Source organism: Falco cherrug, chromosome 13 (genome assembly GCF_023634085.1).
Source record: "Falco cherrug isolate bFalChe1 chromosome 13, bFalChe1.pri, whole genome shotgun sequence".
NCBI classification, from domain to species: Eukaryota; Metazoa; Chordata; class Aves; order Falconiformes; family Falconidae; genus Falco; species Falco cherrug.
Genome location: NC_073709.1, coordinates 4,640,994 through 4,653,626, shown reverse-complemented (window position 1 = coordinate 4,653,626; position 12,633 = coordinate 4,640,994). Strand labels below are relative to the sequence as shown.

Sequence of the window (12,633 nt, the reverse complement as noted above, 5' to 3'; positions counted from 1 at the left end):
ACTGTAAATTGTTTGCAAATGGCTAACCACTGCTATAATGTTATATTGTTCAGAATTACTCACCAAAGACAGACCAAGAATCATATAGAAGGGGCATGTCATTCAGAAGTAGTTCAGCCAAGAATTTCAACAGTCCAGCTGGGTTCCCTGAACGCAGAAGTTACTTGATAGGTTTCCTACATGAACCACATAAATATGAGTCTTCAAACTTCCCTTTCTGGTGCCAGTATATGTTACAACCGTGCAAAATGCAATTTTTCTAAATGTGTTCCAATATTTACTTAATGGCCTTGCATGCCTGACAATAAAGCTGCTCTGTTAGAACGCTTACAAGAAGTGAATGCAAAAAGGAGACAAGCTGCGGTGTGGCCATTTAATAATTGAAATGAACTGGTTGGAGCAGGAAAAGCACTTTCTGGGTGTTTTTCTGCTTTATTGTTTGCATGCTGCTACTGCTTCAATTCCACAAAACTTCTAGGATTCTGTGTAGTTACAGTATATGACTCATTGACCTTTTGACACTAAGCTATTTGACACATAAAGATTTTGATTTATACTTCCCTGGAGAAACGTATGTATAGATAAAGGTTACAGAGTGAGGTAAGTGGCCTTCAAATTGTATTACCTTTAAAAAGTGAGAGAATGTCTCTTCTCACTTAAAATGTTGAATAATATAGCAATAATGCCAGTTACAGAAGTCTTCAGAGCATGCCACTCTGCAGTTTACATACATCCAGAATGAAGGTGGTGAAAGGTACTGTTTACAAGCTATTTACTTTCCACATAAGCAAAATGTCGGTGAAGCAACCCATATTTCAAAGTGCTTTATTTGTAGCATCTTATTGTAAAATGTGATTCCTGCTTCTCTTCAAATTTGGCTTAGCAAGCAGGTAGGAATATTAAGCAGGGGGATGTGGCCAAACTGTAATGTTCTTCCTTTTTTCCTTCCCTTTTCCAAATATTACTGTGGTGTCTGTGGCTTTCAGACCCCGGCCACTACCTTTTAAGAAGGGTTTGGTATTCATAGTGGTTAGTCTCCACAGCAACATTTAATGGGAAATGCCCCAAATAAATTCACAAATAAATAAGTTGAGCTCAGAGCAAACTCTCCCCAGGCTTTAAACATTCTATAGATTCAAAAATGGGAAAGGCAGGGGAGAAAATGCTGAGGATAACATGGGCACAGTCCCCTATATGTTACTTCTCCTAAGAGCTGCTGTGAAACAGGGAACAATTTTATCTCCTCACCACCCTCAGAAAGCTGACAACATTTCTGCTCTCTGTTTCATTAGCGGAGCACAAAAGGAGCCGCAGAGGTGGGCTGCGTGCAGGTTGTACAGTGGCCATCCTTTTCCTTTAAAGAAATGCATTCAACTGTGCACGATTAATTTTTTCCTCCAGTGCGTTACTTAGAGCCACTGAGAGTATTTTCCCCAGATACACAATACCTACTTTTTTAACTGCAGAAATCAGTGGGTATTTAAACTTCATGAAGCCCAAGTAGCCCACAGAACTTCAAAAGCCCGAAAGCAGTCATTCAGTGTGAAGTCTTTGCTTGTGCTCTTTCTAATACAGTGCACTTTGTATTATTGCACATCAATAGTTTATCTCAAATAAATGGCAAGAAAGATGGTACTGTTCCATCTCTAGAAGAGTTCTGCTGATAGACAGCTAACAGTTTTTCCATTTCTCTCCAGGTGTTTCAAAATTTCAAAACTGCTGTGGAAAAGAATATAATTGTTTGGGCCAGAGATTGCTGAAATTCTGTCAAAATGAGATAATTTACATGAGTATGGAGAGATGGCTGCAGTGCAGTCTATATGAGTAAGTTTTGCTAATCTCAAATGTTTATAAATAGCCTTTTGATAAAGTGGTAGCTTCTCTCAGTTTTGTATTGCAGTTGTCTGTCTGACAGCAAAGAAGATAGTGTTTTGAATTCTAAAGTCATCGTTCTAGTTATCAATTTTTATGGTGAAATGGGATAGAGGAGAAAGGGGAAAGCTTACTGTTGATTCCCGTGGTTGCAAGGCAAGGTTCTATCCATACGTGATACTGAATATAAGGTCTGACCCTGTAGCCCTCAGAGTGAATAACAACATTTTTACCTATCTTGGAGGCACATGATTCAATCTCTAATGCTCAATCTAAAAGCACAGCATCTGGTCCTGCAAGCAAACCCTTCAGAGCAGTCTGACCAGTGTTGCAGTAAGAGCTGTCGGCCCACTCTACATGGGTTGACGTTGGAAATGCCTGATACTGTTCCAGGCACTCAGCAGTGGATGATCCCAGCCATTTTCCAGGTCTTTCTGGAAATTTAGTACCTTGTATGTGCCTCTGACTTTGAATCGCACTATGATCTGAATTTTTAAATCAGAGTGATATGTCTTTCCATGAGCGGGAAAGGAGGGTTGTTTAACATCTTGCTCTTGAAAGGTGGCACTGGGGGAATTTTCAGGAACTTCAGTACGATCATCATCTCTGGTTTAATATTCATTGCATAATGTCTCAGGCAAGAACTAGCTTACGGGTCAGCAGAAATATTTTAAAAGTATATACGTAAACGGATTACTGGATTGCAGTAACTGAGAGAAAAGCATGAGGATATTTCCGCGTACATTCCTACAAATTTGCTACCCATGTGCTGGCAGCAGCGTCTTCCTGGTTAGGTCAGCCTGGCTGACTCATTATCTTCCTTACTTGCTGAGATTTCCTTGGACACAGACAACTTGGCTGCTCTGCCCTGGGTGCTGGTGTCATTTGGTAGGGTTCCCTATTCACTCCTGTCCTCTCGCAGAAGAAGCCCCTGCTCAGTGTTTTGTCCCATCCCCCTGACCTTTGAATTCTTGGATGGGAAGCACAGCTGCCTCAAACTCTTGCAAAGCTTAAATACCTGATGTTGGGTTGCAGATTGTGGTGCACATTTGCCTCTGTATTTTAATTCCCACTGAGGAACTTGTCCAGCAGTGGAAGATCTAAAAAGCATGCCTGATTTTAGAGGACAGTGGCTTAGGGGGCTGATTTTCAGAATCGTTATAAAAAACCAAACTGGTCTGTTGCATCCCTGCACATTTTGTGATCCTAGAGCTTGCAAAGTTGTCAATAAAGTAGTCATGTTTTGGAAGGTGTCATAGGTATGGATTCTCTGGTATTTCCTAATGGTTAGAGCATGGCCCAGAGCATTTGGGCCTTTGGACTTCCATTCCAAACAGTACTATTTCATGCACGTCAGGTTTTGGCCAGGCAAATGTTTCTGATGGGCCTAATGCCATGGGATATGTATCTGACACTAACAGAGGTTTAAAGTCAAGTGTTTCCTCAGTAAGGTGCAAAACAATTTATTACACCCTCTTCAGAGGCTTAGAGAGTCAGAGAAAGCAAGCTAGCCTAGCAGGGCGCTGGAGCCAGAAGATTTATCATTTGTACTTTGTTCTGTTCAACTGCTACATTTTGGACAGGTCAAGCTGCCTCTCCGTGCCTCAGTGTCCCCTTATGGCATCTCTGTGTCACGATAAAGAGGAAGCTCTGGGAAGCATGAGAGCCTTTAGCCTGTCGCTGTGCGATGTGAAATGCAGAGGCGGTGGTATAAAAGGATAACTTACATGTGACATGGAACCTCTTATTTCATTAAATTTTCTGTTCTCTGAGGAAAACCCTTTTTAGAGGTTGGGAAATGGAGGCGGTAAAATGTTCCTAATTATATTTTACTCTAGTGGATGTACTTCAATATGGGCCTCCTTTGTTAGTCTGGAAAAGTTGAAAAGAGCCCACAGTTATTTTGAAATTAATTATCATTCTTCTGAAGTCACGCTGAAAAAGAACAGCTAGGCAAAAACAGGCAATAAAATTACTCGCAGACAAGGCAAAATATACCATATGTCAGCTATACCTTAAAGACAACGGGGTGCCACCTTTGTTTTTCTCAATTTGGTATTTTTGCTGAGGTATTACAGGACACCTTGTGCTTCCCACAGAAGCCCCGACATTTGGTTGGTGTCTGACACAACAGTAACAGTACTGTGCTGCCTTTTCCATTTTAGCCTTAATTTCTTATTTAATAATTATTTGCTCAGGCCCTTGCAGAGCTTGATGTTGCAGGGTAAATATTTGAATTTTTATTTTTCATAATTGATTGCCTGACTTTAACATCTGCTGAGTACAGGAGATGCAGGAGCTGATGGAAAAAAAATGTATGGCTGTATCTCAGCAGGGCATTGGCTCAGCTTTCCTCAAATATTTTCTCCTGACTTGTTCAGTGCTGAACATAAGGGTGCTTATTCCCTGGTGACATCGAGCCCGTGGCTGCTGAGTGCTTCAGTATGCTCCAAGTCACTTACACCATTTAGAAAACAGGCAGCAAAGCTTGCTGAGAGCCCCGAGCTATTCTCCTGGCAGAAAACTGATGTGGCTCCAACAGGCACAGGGCAGGTGGAAATTTCCCTTGGGACTTCCCAGGAAAAGGGGATACTCAAAATCAGGCCTGGCACACGCTGTTGTAAATTTGATTGCATGTGTGTGATGGCTGTAGGCAACACTGTCCTCGACCATAATATGCTTAACCAAGAACAAATTACATGAACCGGTAGGGAGAAAAAGTTAATTAAAGTGGGTTTTTTGCCTTTCAGAGAGGAAAAGAATTCTGCCCTAAATCCCTTGGAATAGGGTGACTTGTCATTTTAGAAGCTCTGTTTCTGTTAGCTATTTATGTGATGCTGTCCCAACCGTTACACAAGCTGTTAAATTAAATGTGACATCTCAGGAGTTGCATTGTCTGGGAAGTTGTGTTGTAAAAAGATGCAGGTAAACATTGCAACTCAGCCTATAACCCAGCAATGTAGCTGCTTTAGTAATGACAGGGATATTTCTCTTTTTTCTTCTTTATCTTCTTTGCCCACATGGATAATAAACATAAGAGAAAGCAAACTGTTGCTGCCTCATGCAGATATATGACTTCTAGAAACAGCAAAACCACTTCAGTGTTACTATAGAGTTCTAATAAAATACTTGTTAGTGTTTTTTGCTATTTATGTGTTATATTGGAGTTGCAGTGGGGGTTTCCCTGTTGATCTGTGTTACAAAGAACTGTTTGTACCAGGGATGAGGAGCTAAACTTGTATTTTATAGTCTGGATCAGCAAATCTTTTCAAGTTCATTGATTAAAGCTCGGCAAAAAGTTATTCTTGGATGGCAAGCTAGGCAGTTACGACCTCTCCTTGACTTTGCAGACAAAGCTTAAAGAAACCCAAAGTTTTTGGATGACATAGCACTTCATTTTGTAACAAATGGCAAATGAGGATGGTGTTTTGCCTCCCAGGTAAGGCTGGGATGGCCAGCATGGAGGACACTGGGTAAAACACATCTGGGTGACTATTTCTGGAGCAGACAGATGTGCCTCTGTGTTGTCTGCGGGAACAAGAGGCTCCCAGCACCTCACAGAGGGAGGGAACGTCTCAGCCAGCACAGGCAGTGCTGAAAGGAAGTTCTTTGGCACTCACAGCATGTACTTTCCGGGTGTCTCCTTCCCTTACCCTTCTCCCTTGTCTTCCCTCTCCTCTCTAGGGCAATTTCGCATGACTTGGCACTCATCTCAACAAAGACGAGCCAGCAGCCTTTCACGCCGGGCTGCAGTTTCCAGGGGGGCTGGCAGATATTCGATGCCCTTTTCCTCCTTGCCCTTGCTGCAGCTCTGGGTGGAGGGAGCAGCTCCCATACTCTTACTGAACAGACATCAAGACTGACCTTCCCATAACCGAGTATCAGAAGGAGAAACAGGGAGGGAAGTCTGTGCAGGCACCTAGTAGATCTCCCTTTTGCTCTCTTTGAATCCCCTGGGTAAAGAAGTGGTGGTGGGAAAACCCCGTGATTTAATAAATTAGGCTTCATTAGACTCCATGGAGGGTGTGGTCGCTGTGGTAAAAGAGAAACTGGAGTGCCCCTGTAGAAAGGCAGAATTTGTCTGAAATGTGCAGGTGTTAAATGCTGGTGCCAGCTGACACAAAAGTTAGATGCATCGTAAAAAAAATCAGCAAAAGTTGACGATAATGTTTTGAGTAGGAGCTAAGAGAGTAAACATTTAAACTAAAGATACATTTCTGACACTGATTCTATCTATAAGCTGGCGAGGCAGACAAGGAGAGGGGCAGAGAAGAGGGTGAAAGTATTTTGTCAAGACTGGAAATGCCTTTGTAGAGTGAAGTTGCTCTATTGTTCGGTTCTTGCTTTGAGTAGGGACTCTAGACCATGCCTATTGCAGACCCTCTCTTTAGGATTGTCTCAGTCCAAATAGGATTTATAGCTGCTCTTGAAGTATTTATCTTCTGGCTTCAACTGACAGAGAATATTCTATGTGATTTAGGACATCAACACAATTAATTCGATTCACATAGCAGAAAAAGAAAAATCATGAAACATCACCTGTGATTAAATCAATCTGGTGACGTTATGTTCCACTCACAGACATTCTGCAATCAGAAAAAAAAACCCCTAAAATCTTCAAATAGGTTCTTCGCTGTACAAGCAGCTTGGGCTTTTTTTCACCATGGGGTAAATCAATGTACTGAAAGTGAAACTATGCATCAAAGCCTTAAAGTCAGTATCATTAAAGAAAAAACACAAAAACCACAAAACATCCACCACCTGCCAAGCCCCAAAACCCCACCAAAAAAACCCAGAAGTAATGGTAAATGTATTTTATTGGTGTTCTTAGAGAACTCCCACCTCTAAATGGTACTAGGTGGTGGTACAGAAAGGTTTTTATCATAAGCATCCTGTAAGAATGATTATTTGTCCTCATTTGCTGCCTGGTAAGAGTCCCCTTCCCTACACATTGTCCAGGAGCACGATGCACAGCTCCCTGGTATCAACCAGGGAACTTACTTTTCATTGTATTATTTACAGCACTATTATTTTCCAAAAAAAAAAAAAACCAACAAAAAAAACGTGGAGACATTTAACAAGATCAGTTACCCTTGAAGGTATTTTAAGATGATCTTCCTGTAGCTAATGAGCAAGTAGACAGGAATCTAAAGATGAAGCTAGTTATCCCAGTGCTCTTGAAAGCTACGTGCGAATGACTGTCTAACACTAAAAGTAACTATATTCTATATAATTAACAAAAAAATCTCAAAAAAATGGTATTGATGTTCATAGGAAGACAATTTGGCTATTTATTTATTTGACTCTAGTCAATTTTTACATGGCTGAAGCAGAATCCCATAATAACGCAACTTTAAGTCACTGATTTCTACCTAAGAAGTTTCATTAGCACCACTAGTTTATGGAAATACGCACAGCCTTTGTATAACACAGTATTTGTGATTAATGGAAACAAGAACATTCATTATGTGGTTGCTTTTGTGTTGAAAAGAAATGCAAAGCTTCCGTTCAAAACTGCTGTTTATATACATTGTTAAATACAGTACCCCAAATCCCGAGACAGTTTTTTTCCAATATGTAATACTAGTAGCTACCTTCCAGTCTTTACCTGTTGGAGAAGATGCCTTCTTAGGTGTTTTCTATGCTGTATTAAACTTGGTAAATATTTTCATATTTGATGTCACTCTGTTTGGATGTTTAGAGCCTGTTCAACAACTTCTTGTCATGTGAACTATGGAACTTGCTTGTGACAGAGATCATCCTAATGATGATATCTGCATTTTAGACCAGCTTGATCATGGATTTTGGTTACTCAGCTGCCTCAGCATTGAGCTTTTGGGTAAGATGCTCCTTTTGCTGTGCCCACTGTTTTTTGGGGGTTTTATTGAGATGCTTTTATTGCAGTGGATTAGTTGGCAAGTTGCTATTTACTCGGCCCCTCTTCTTTGCATTGACAATCCTGCCATCTACAAACCAGCCCACAGGAGACTGATTTCTGAGATGAGCTATCCTGCACCAGTAAAATCTCTGATAAACCCCATAATATTCACCATGTCATCCTGGAGAAGGAACAGGGTGATCCACTGGAACCCGTCCCTTCCTGACCACTGAAGGGCTGTTTCCCAGAAGATGGAGCTCTTTCCCCAAGACTGGTGATGGAGGCCTTGTAAGTTCAGTATTGTGTAAGATTTGGGAATTCTTCCGGATGTCAGTGAATTATTATTCTTAGTTGAGAGAAAGAAGACAAAATAAACATGTTGACCATAGATATTTTATTATAAAAGAAAATTCTTTATTTCTTTTCCCCAGTAAATGGTACTTCAGTGAATGATTCATGTGTTATTTAGTTCACGTGAATAATACGTGAAAGTAAATTCAGTTATTAAAGAGTTCAGAGGCCAAACTTTTTTTTTTTCCTTCCCTTTGAAGCAACATACAACTCCTTGGCAGACTTTGGTCTATAAAGCTTTGCAATTTTCTTGAGTTTATCATTTGATTAGGAAGATGGTGATTTGTCTTGTTGACAGCAGTCACTCCCTTTTTGCTGGAAGCAAATCCATTAAATTCTGTCTGGACACAGAGGAGTATTTATTTCTGGTGTGCTTTGGTTTCCACCTGTGAATGATAAGATTGAGAGGGATTTAAAATTTCCGCATTGAAAACCAAGTGGAAAAGTAAAGTAAAAAATGTGGAAGATTGAAAGAAGAATATGGATGCTGGTTGTTGCTAAAGGAAGCATGGTTTGTGGGAACCCACAGATCATGCAGGTGTCCCTTGTGTTGGGACTGGAGCAACAGAGCCCTTCTGGAGCCAGGTGCTGAAGGAAACAGCAAGCACATCAGAATTTGAACATGATAATAGTACTCCTAGTGTCTGACCTTCTTCCCTAAAAGGCAGTGTTAACCCTCTCCTTCCTTCCTCTCCCTGCTCACCCCCAAATCTGGGATGAGGCTGTTGGTCCCTTTTAAGCCTGGACACGTTGAGGAGCCCCTACAGAAACTGGACAAAATTTTGTTGTTAATGATGCCAAACGACTGTCAGTGTGTCAGCTTCCAATATTTTGGTTTTGATGAGAATTTTATTTTTTTATTTTATTCCTGCAGAACAGATATTCATTTTTTACAGCTCATGTGTGTGTTATCTAAACTGCAAAAAAGATTATGAAGAAGGGAAGTTTTATAAGCACTGACATGGTTGTCATGACTACCTAAGCCACTTTGCTGCTACCCATACAAGTCTTTCACTTTATCTCTAGCTTTTACACAACATTTTTTTGCATAAGAGTCTTAAGAAGCAGGGCTCAAGAAGCATCTGTAAACCTATATTTGTGGGGATGGGGTGGAGGGGTGTAGCATCCAGGTGAAGCTAATGAGGTAGTGTGCCCCTCCCCCATTAGATAGCATGTGTGAGTTATGTCTTGGACTGTGAGAGACAGGTCAAAGCTATTCTTTACTTTGGACTGAACTGACAAGATCCAAAGCTGTGGCAATCAGGGCTACAAATGATCGTGTGAAGTAAGCTGCTCTGACTTATCGTGAGGTGCAGGTGTCCTCCTCCATGAAGCTGTCAGTGTTATAAAGTTTGGGGTTTTATTTATTTATGGTTCCTGCCCATTTTCCCTATGCACTAATTGCAATATTTGCAAAGCCTCTCTGTCTCGTCAGCATCTGATTTTCTCACTGGACGCGATGCAGGTGGATCCGCCTTTCTCTTTGGCCAGCTAGAGAAAGGAGGTTAAGGGACCGGAGGGACAGAGAGATCTCTGTGACGGGATAGTATAAAAGTTCCCATGCACATCATTAAAATAAAAAAGAAATCGTGAAACAGTATCAAGCTCCACTCAACAACCATTTCCGTGTCTTTGCACCTCTGTGACTGAAGTGTTTGACTGCACTGTCAGAGTGGCCTGGAAGAACCAGTAACCTAGACCAGAAGAGAGTTTTAGCTGCGTTGGTCCTTCACACGCAACTCGGGCCAGGGCTGTGTGTGTACAGGGCTTTTTGCGAGTCCCATGGTCTAGAGGAGGACCTAGACCACGCTGCTGTTTCCTTGCACAGTGACAGTCAGGCTCTCCTTTGTGTGTCTCTCCCACCTTGGTCACTGAAAGCAGGAGAGGTTGCAAGTTCCCTAGGAGCAAAGGAGCCCTTGTCCTGAGGAAACCAATACTCCAGTATAAAATGGCAGTTTCTAAGCCTCTTTCCACTGGCTCATAAGGTTGGGGCAGCTGGGACATGTGAATGCTCTTTGTGAGGCACTCAGAGTGCAGCTCAACCTCCAGAGCTATTTTTTGGGTTTGTCTGGGGTTGTTTTTTTCTTTTTTTAAGGGAAGGGTTTGCTAAGTGACAGACTTGTGAATCATTTGCAAGGGAACAACCAGAAGTAGGAGTAGTGTGAGTGTAAATGTTAGCATATTCCTGATGCTTTATTTCATGGCAGGGTGGTTGGAACTAGATGACCTCTAAGGTCCCTTGCAATGCAAACCATTCTGTGAGGAACATGGAGCTGGTAGATAATCAAAAAGAGAACAAGGAAAGCACTAAGTGTGTTTGAGAAAAAGGAGAGCTGTAACATGTTCTGGGCACTGGGCCTCCAAAACAAGGGTCAGCTTAAGATAAAGTTTTGTTGCTAGGAGACTGTAACCATGGAATAGAAATGCTGATTAGTTGACATACTTGAGAGATGATGAAAAAAAGACGTCTCTGTGTCTGTGTTATGTCAAAAACATAAAACAGCACGGTTATTTTGGAAAAGCTAAATACAATGATACAAATCCAAACAGCAGTAAATCCAACCCAAGTGCAAATAGTCACAGGCTCTGATTCGAAGTTTAATTACAAGAATATGGCTGGAGTTAATCATTGAGATGACCCAGCAGTTAAATCATTTGAGGAGGAGGAAGACAAGAAAAGAGAGGTTAAACATATGCAGCTGTATTATTCTTTTAGCACTGAATCAACTCAAACCTGTTGCTGGAGAGTGTCCTGGGAGCTCAGGTGACAAGAGTTTATCTAACCTGTATGTATGGAGCTTTGTGCTTTCCTAAGGACCCAGAAACCAAACAGAATCGTTACAGTATAAAAGGCATTTTAAGTTCCAGGTGGGCATCAAAGAGAAAAAATTTAGAAGAAAATCTGAAACATTTCAGAAAAATCAGAAAGAAATCTAATTAAAGGAAATAAGGATAGAATTTCAGGAGATACAGGTCTGGTTATCAGGTTTGTTTAATGGTAGCAGGAAAGTAATAACTTGCAGAAAGGAAGCCTTCTGTTAAATATCCTCTTTCATGTTCCTCTGGAAAGGCTGTCATGGTCTGAGAAAAAAAGAATTAAATAGACCATGATGAAGTAGGTTTGAATTCTTCATCATTTTGTTCCTGGCAAAGCTGGCAAATACCAGTGTACAAGAAAGCATCTGCAAAATGCTTCTGTAGCTAGTGGGGATATGAAGGAAGTTTCAAGTTAAACAATTTTCATATGTTCGCAGGCTTTTAAATCGGGTGTGGTGAGAAACTGGTGTTGTGAAAGCTTTTTGAAACTCCTAAAAATTTGTAGACTGTTCAATAATGAAATTATAACAAAATCAATAATTTAAGATAAGCATACTTAAAAAATGAAAAATTTAATTTTTTTGCTAGGGGGGAAATGGTGAAGAAATGTGCTTGCTTAACTTCATTTTTGTTTCTTAGCACGAGATTTATAATTAAGCAAGTTATTTGTTTTCATTAGCAGTAATCGACCAGTAAACATGATAGTAACATTTTCTTTTGGAAAACTCTGCTAGTAAGTCTTTGTAGTTAAGAGCTCTGACCAAAAATACCACGTGGAGTGGATCTCAGATGTATCACCCCTGGGACCAGCCATCCTTAACACAATGTATCCATTACAGATTATCAAGTCCAGGTGCATGTGGGTTGGTGTCTTAATGCTGCATGCTGCAGAGGTCCAAGTGTTAGCTTAGAAACGCACCCCCCCCAAGCTGTGCTTAGACATCTTCATAACACCCTGGCAACTGGAGAGGGTTTATTTATGTAAGTCATGTACTAAATTTGAAAAAAAGTAGCGTAGATCATCCTGCTTGCAAGTATCTCTCACCTGTGTCTCTTGAGTCAGCAAGTGCCTAGAGGAAATATTTCTGCTGATAATACCATGAATACAGGTATTAAATGCTTAGAGACATAAATATGTCCAGAGCAGAGATATACAGTCAGCTGCCATAGTATCCCTTTAAAAAAAAAAATAAAAAAAAAATCCGTGGCTTTAATCTTTCTTTACATATAGTTTTGAGAGCTGGCAGTCTACATAGTTCAGCAGCAATGGCAGATGCTTAGCATTCCCCCAATTACTCATTAGAGCTCAAATACTCATCCATACTTAGACACGGTATGGGTAGCAGTCCAGCCCCTTTTGTCTCCTGCCAGTACAGATATAAAATACAGACTCACTTAGAAGCAACACCCCTTATATCCTGAGTGAAAGCAGGTAATGTTATCAAGGAAATGCATTTTTATTGATATTTCTCATATAATCTGTTTTCATCATGACTTTGGCTGCTCTGCAAGAAACAAAATTGGGTCTGAATCTCTGTTTTCTGTATCTGGGATAGCGAGATTGGAGCGTGTTCCTCAAGATACCAAATGGCTGCATGCAGTGCTTTCCTTCTGGGAGACTTCTGGTGACCTTGCACACAGCATTGCTATTCCCATCACATTGCTGGTACACACAGAAGGGGTATCGGACAAACGGTGTCTAGGAGCAGGAGGCT

General features: G+C 40.9%; 1 protein-coding gene across 6 annotated transcripts in view; it reads right to left on the bottom strand.

Moving 5' to 3' along the window:
* Window positions 1-8,148: 8,148 nt before the first annotated feature.
* Window positions 8,149-12,633, bottom strand: part of CCDC85A (coiled-coil domain containing 85A) — a 196,397-nt gene continuing 191,912 nt past the window's right edge. For 5 of the 6 annotated variants that reach the window (XR_008734850.1, XR_008734847.1, XR_008734852.1 and 2 more), the window contains one exon: window positions 8,149-8,487. The gene's annotated coding sequence lies outside the window, so the exon portion shown is untranslated. Of the gene's footprint in view, window positions 8,488-11,963; window positions 12,094-12,633 lie in introns of all 6 variants that reach the window. The other variant, XR_008734848.1, reaches the window with a different exon arrangement.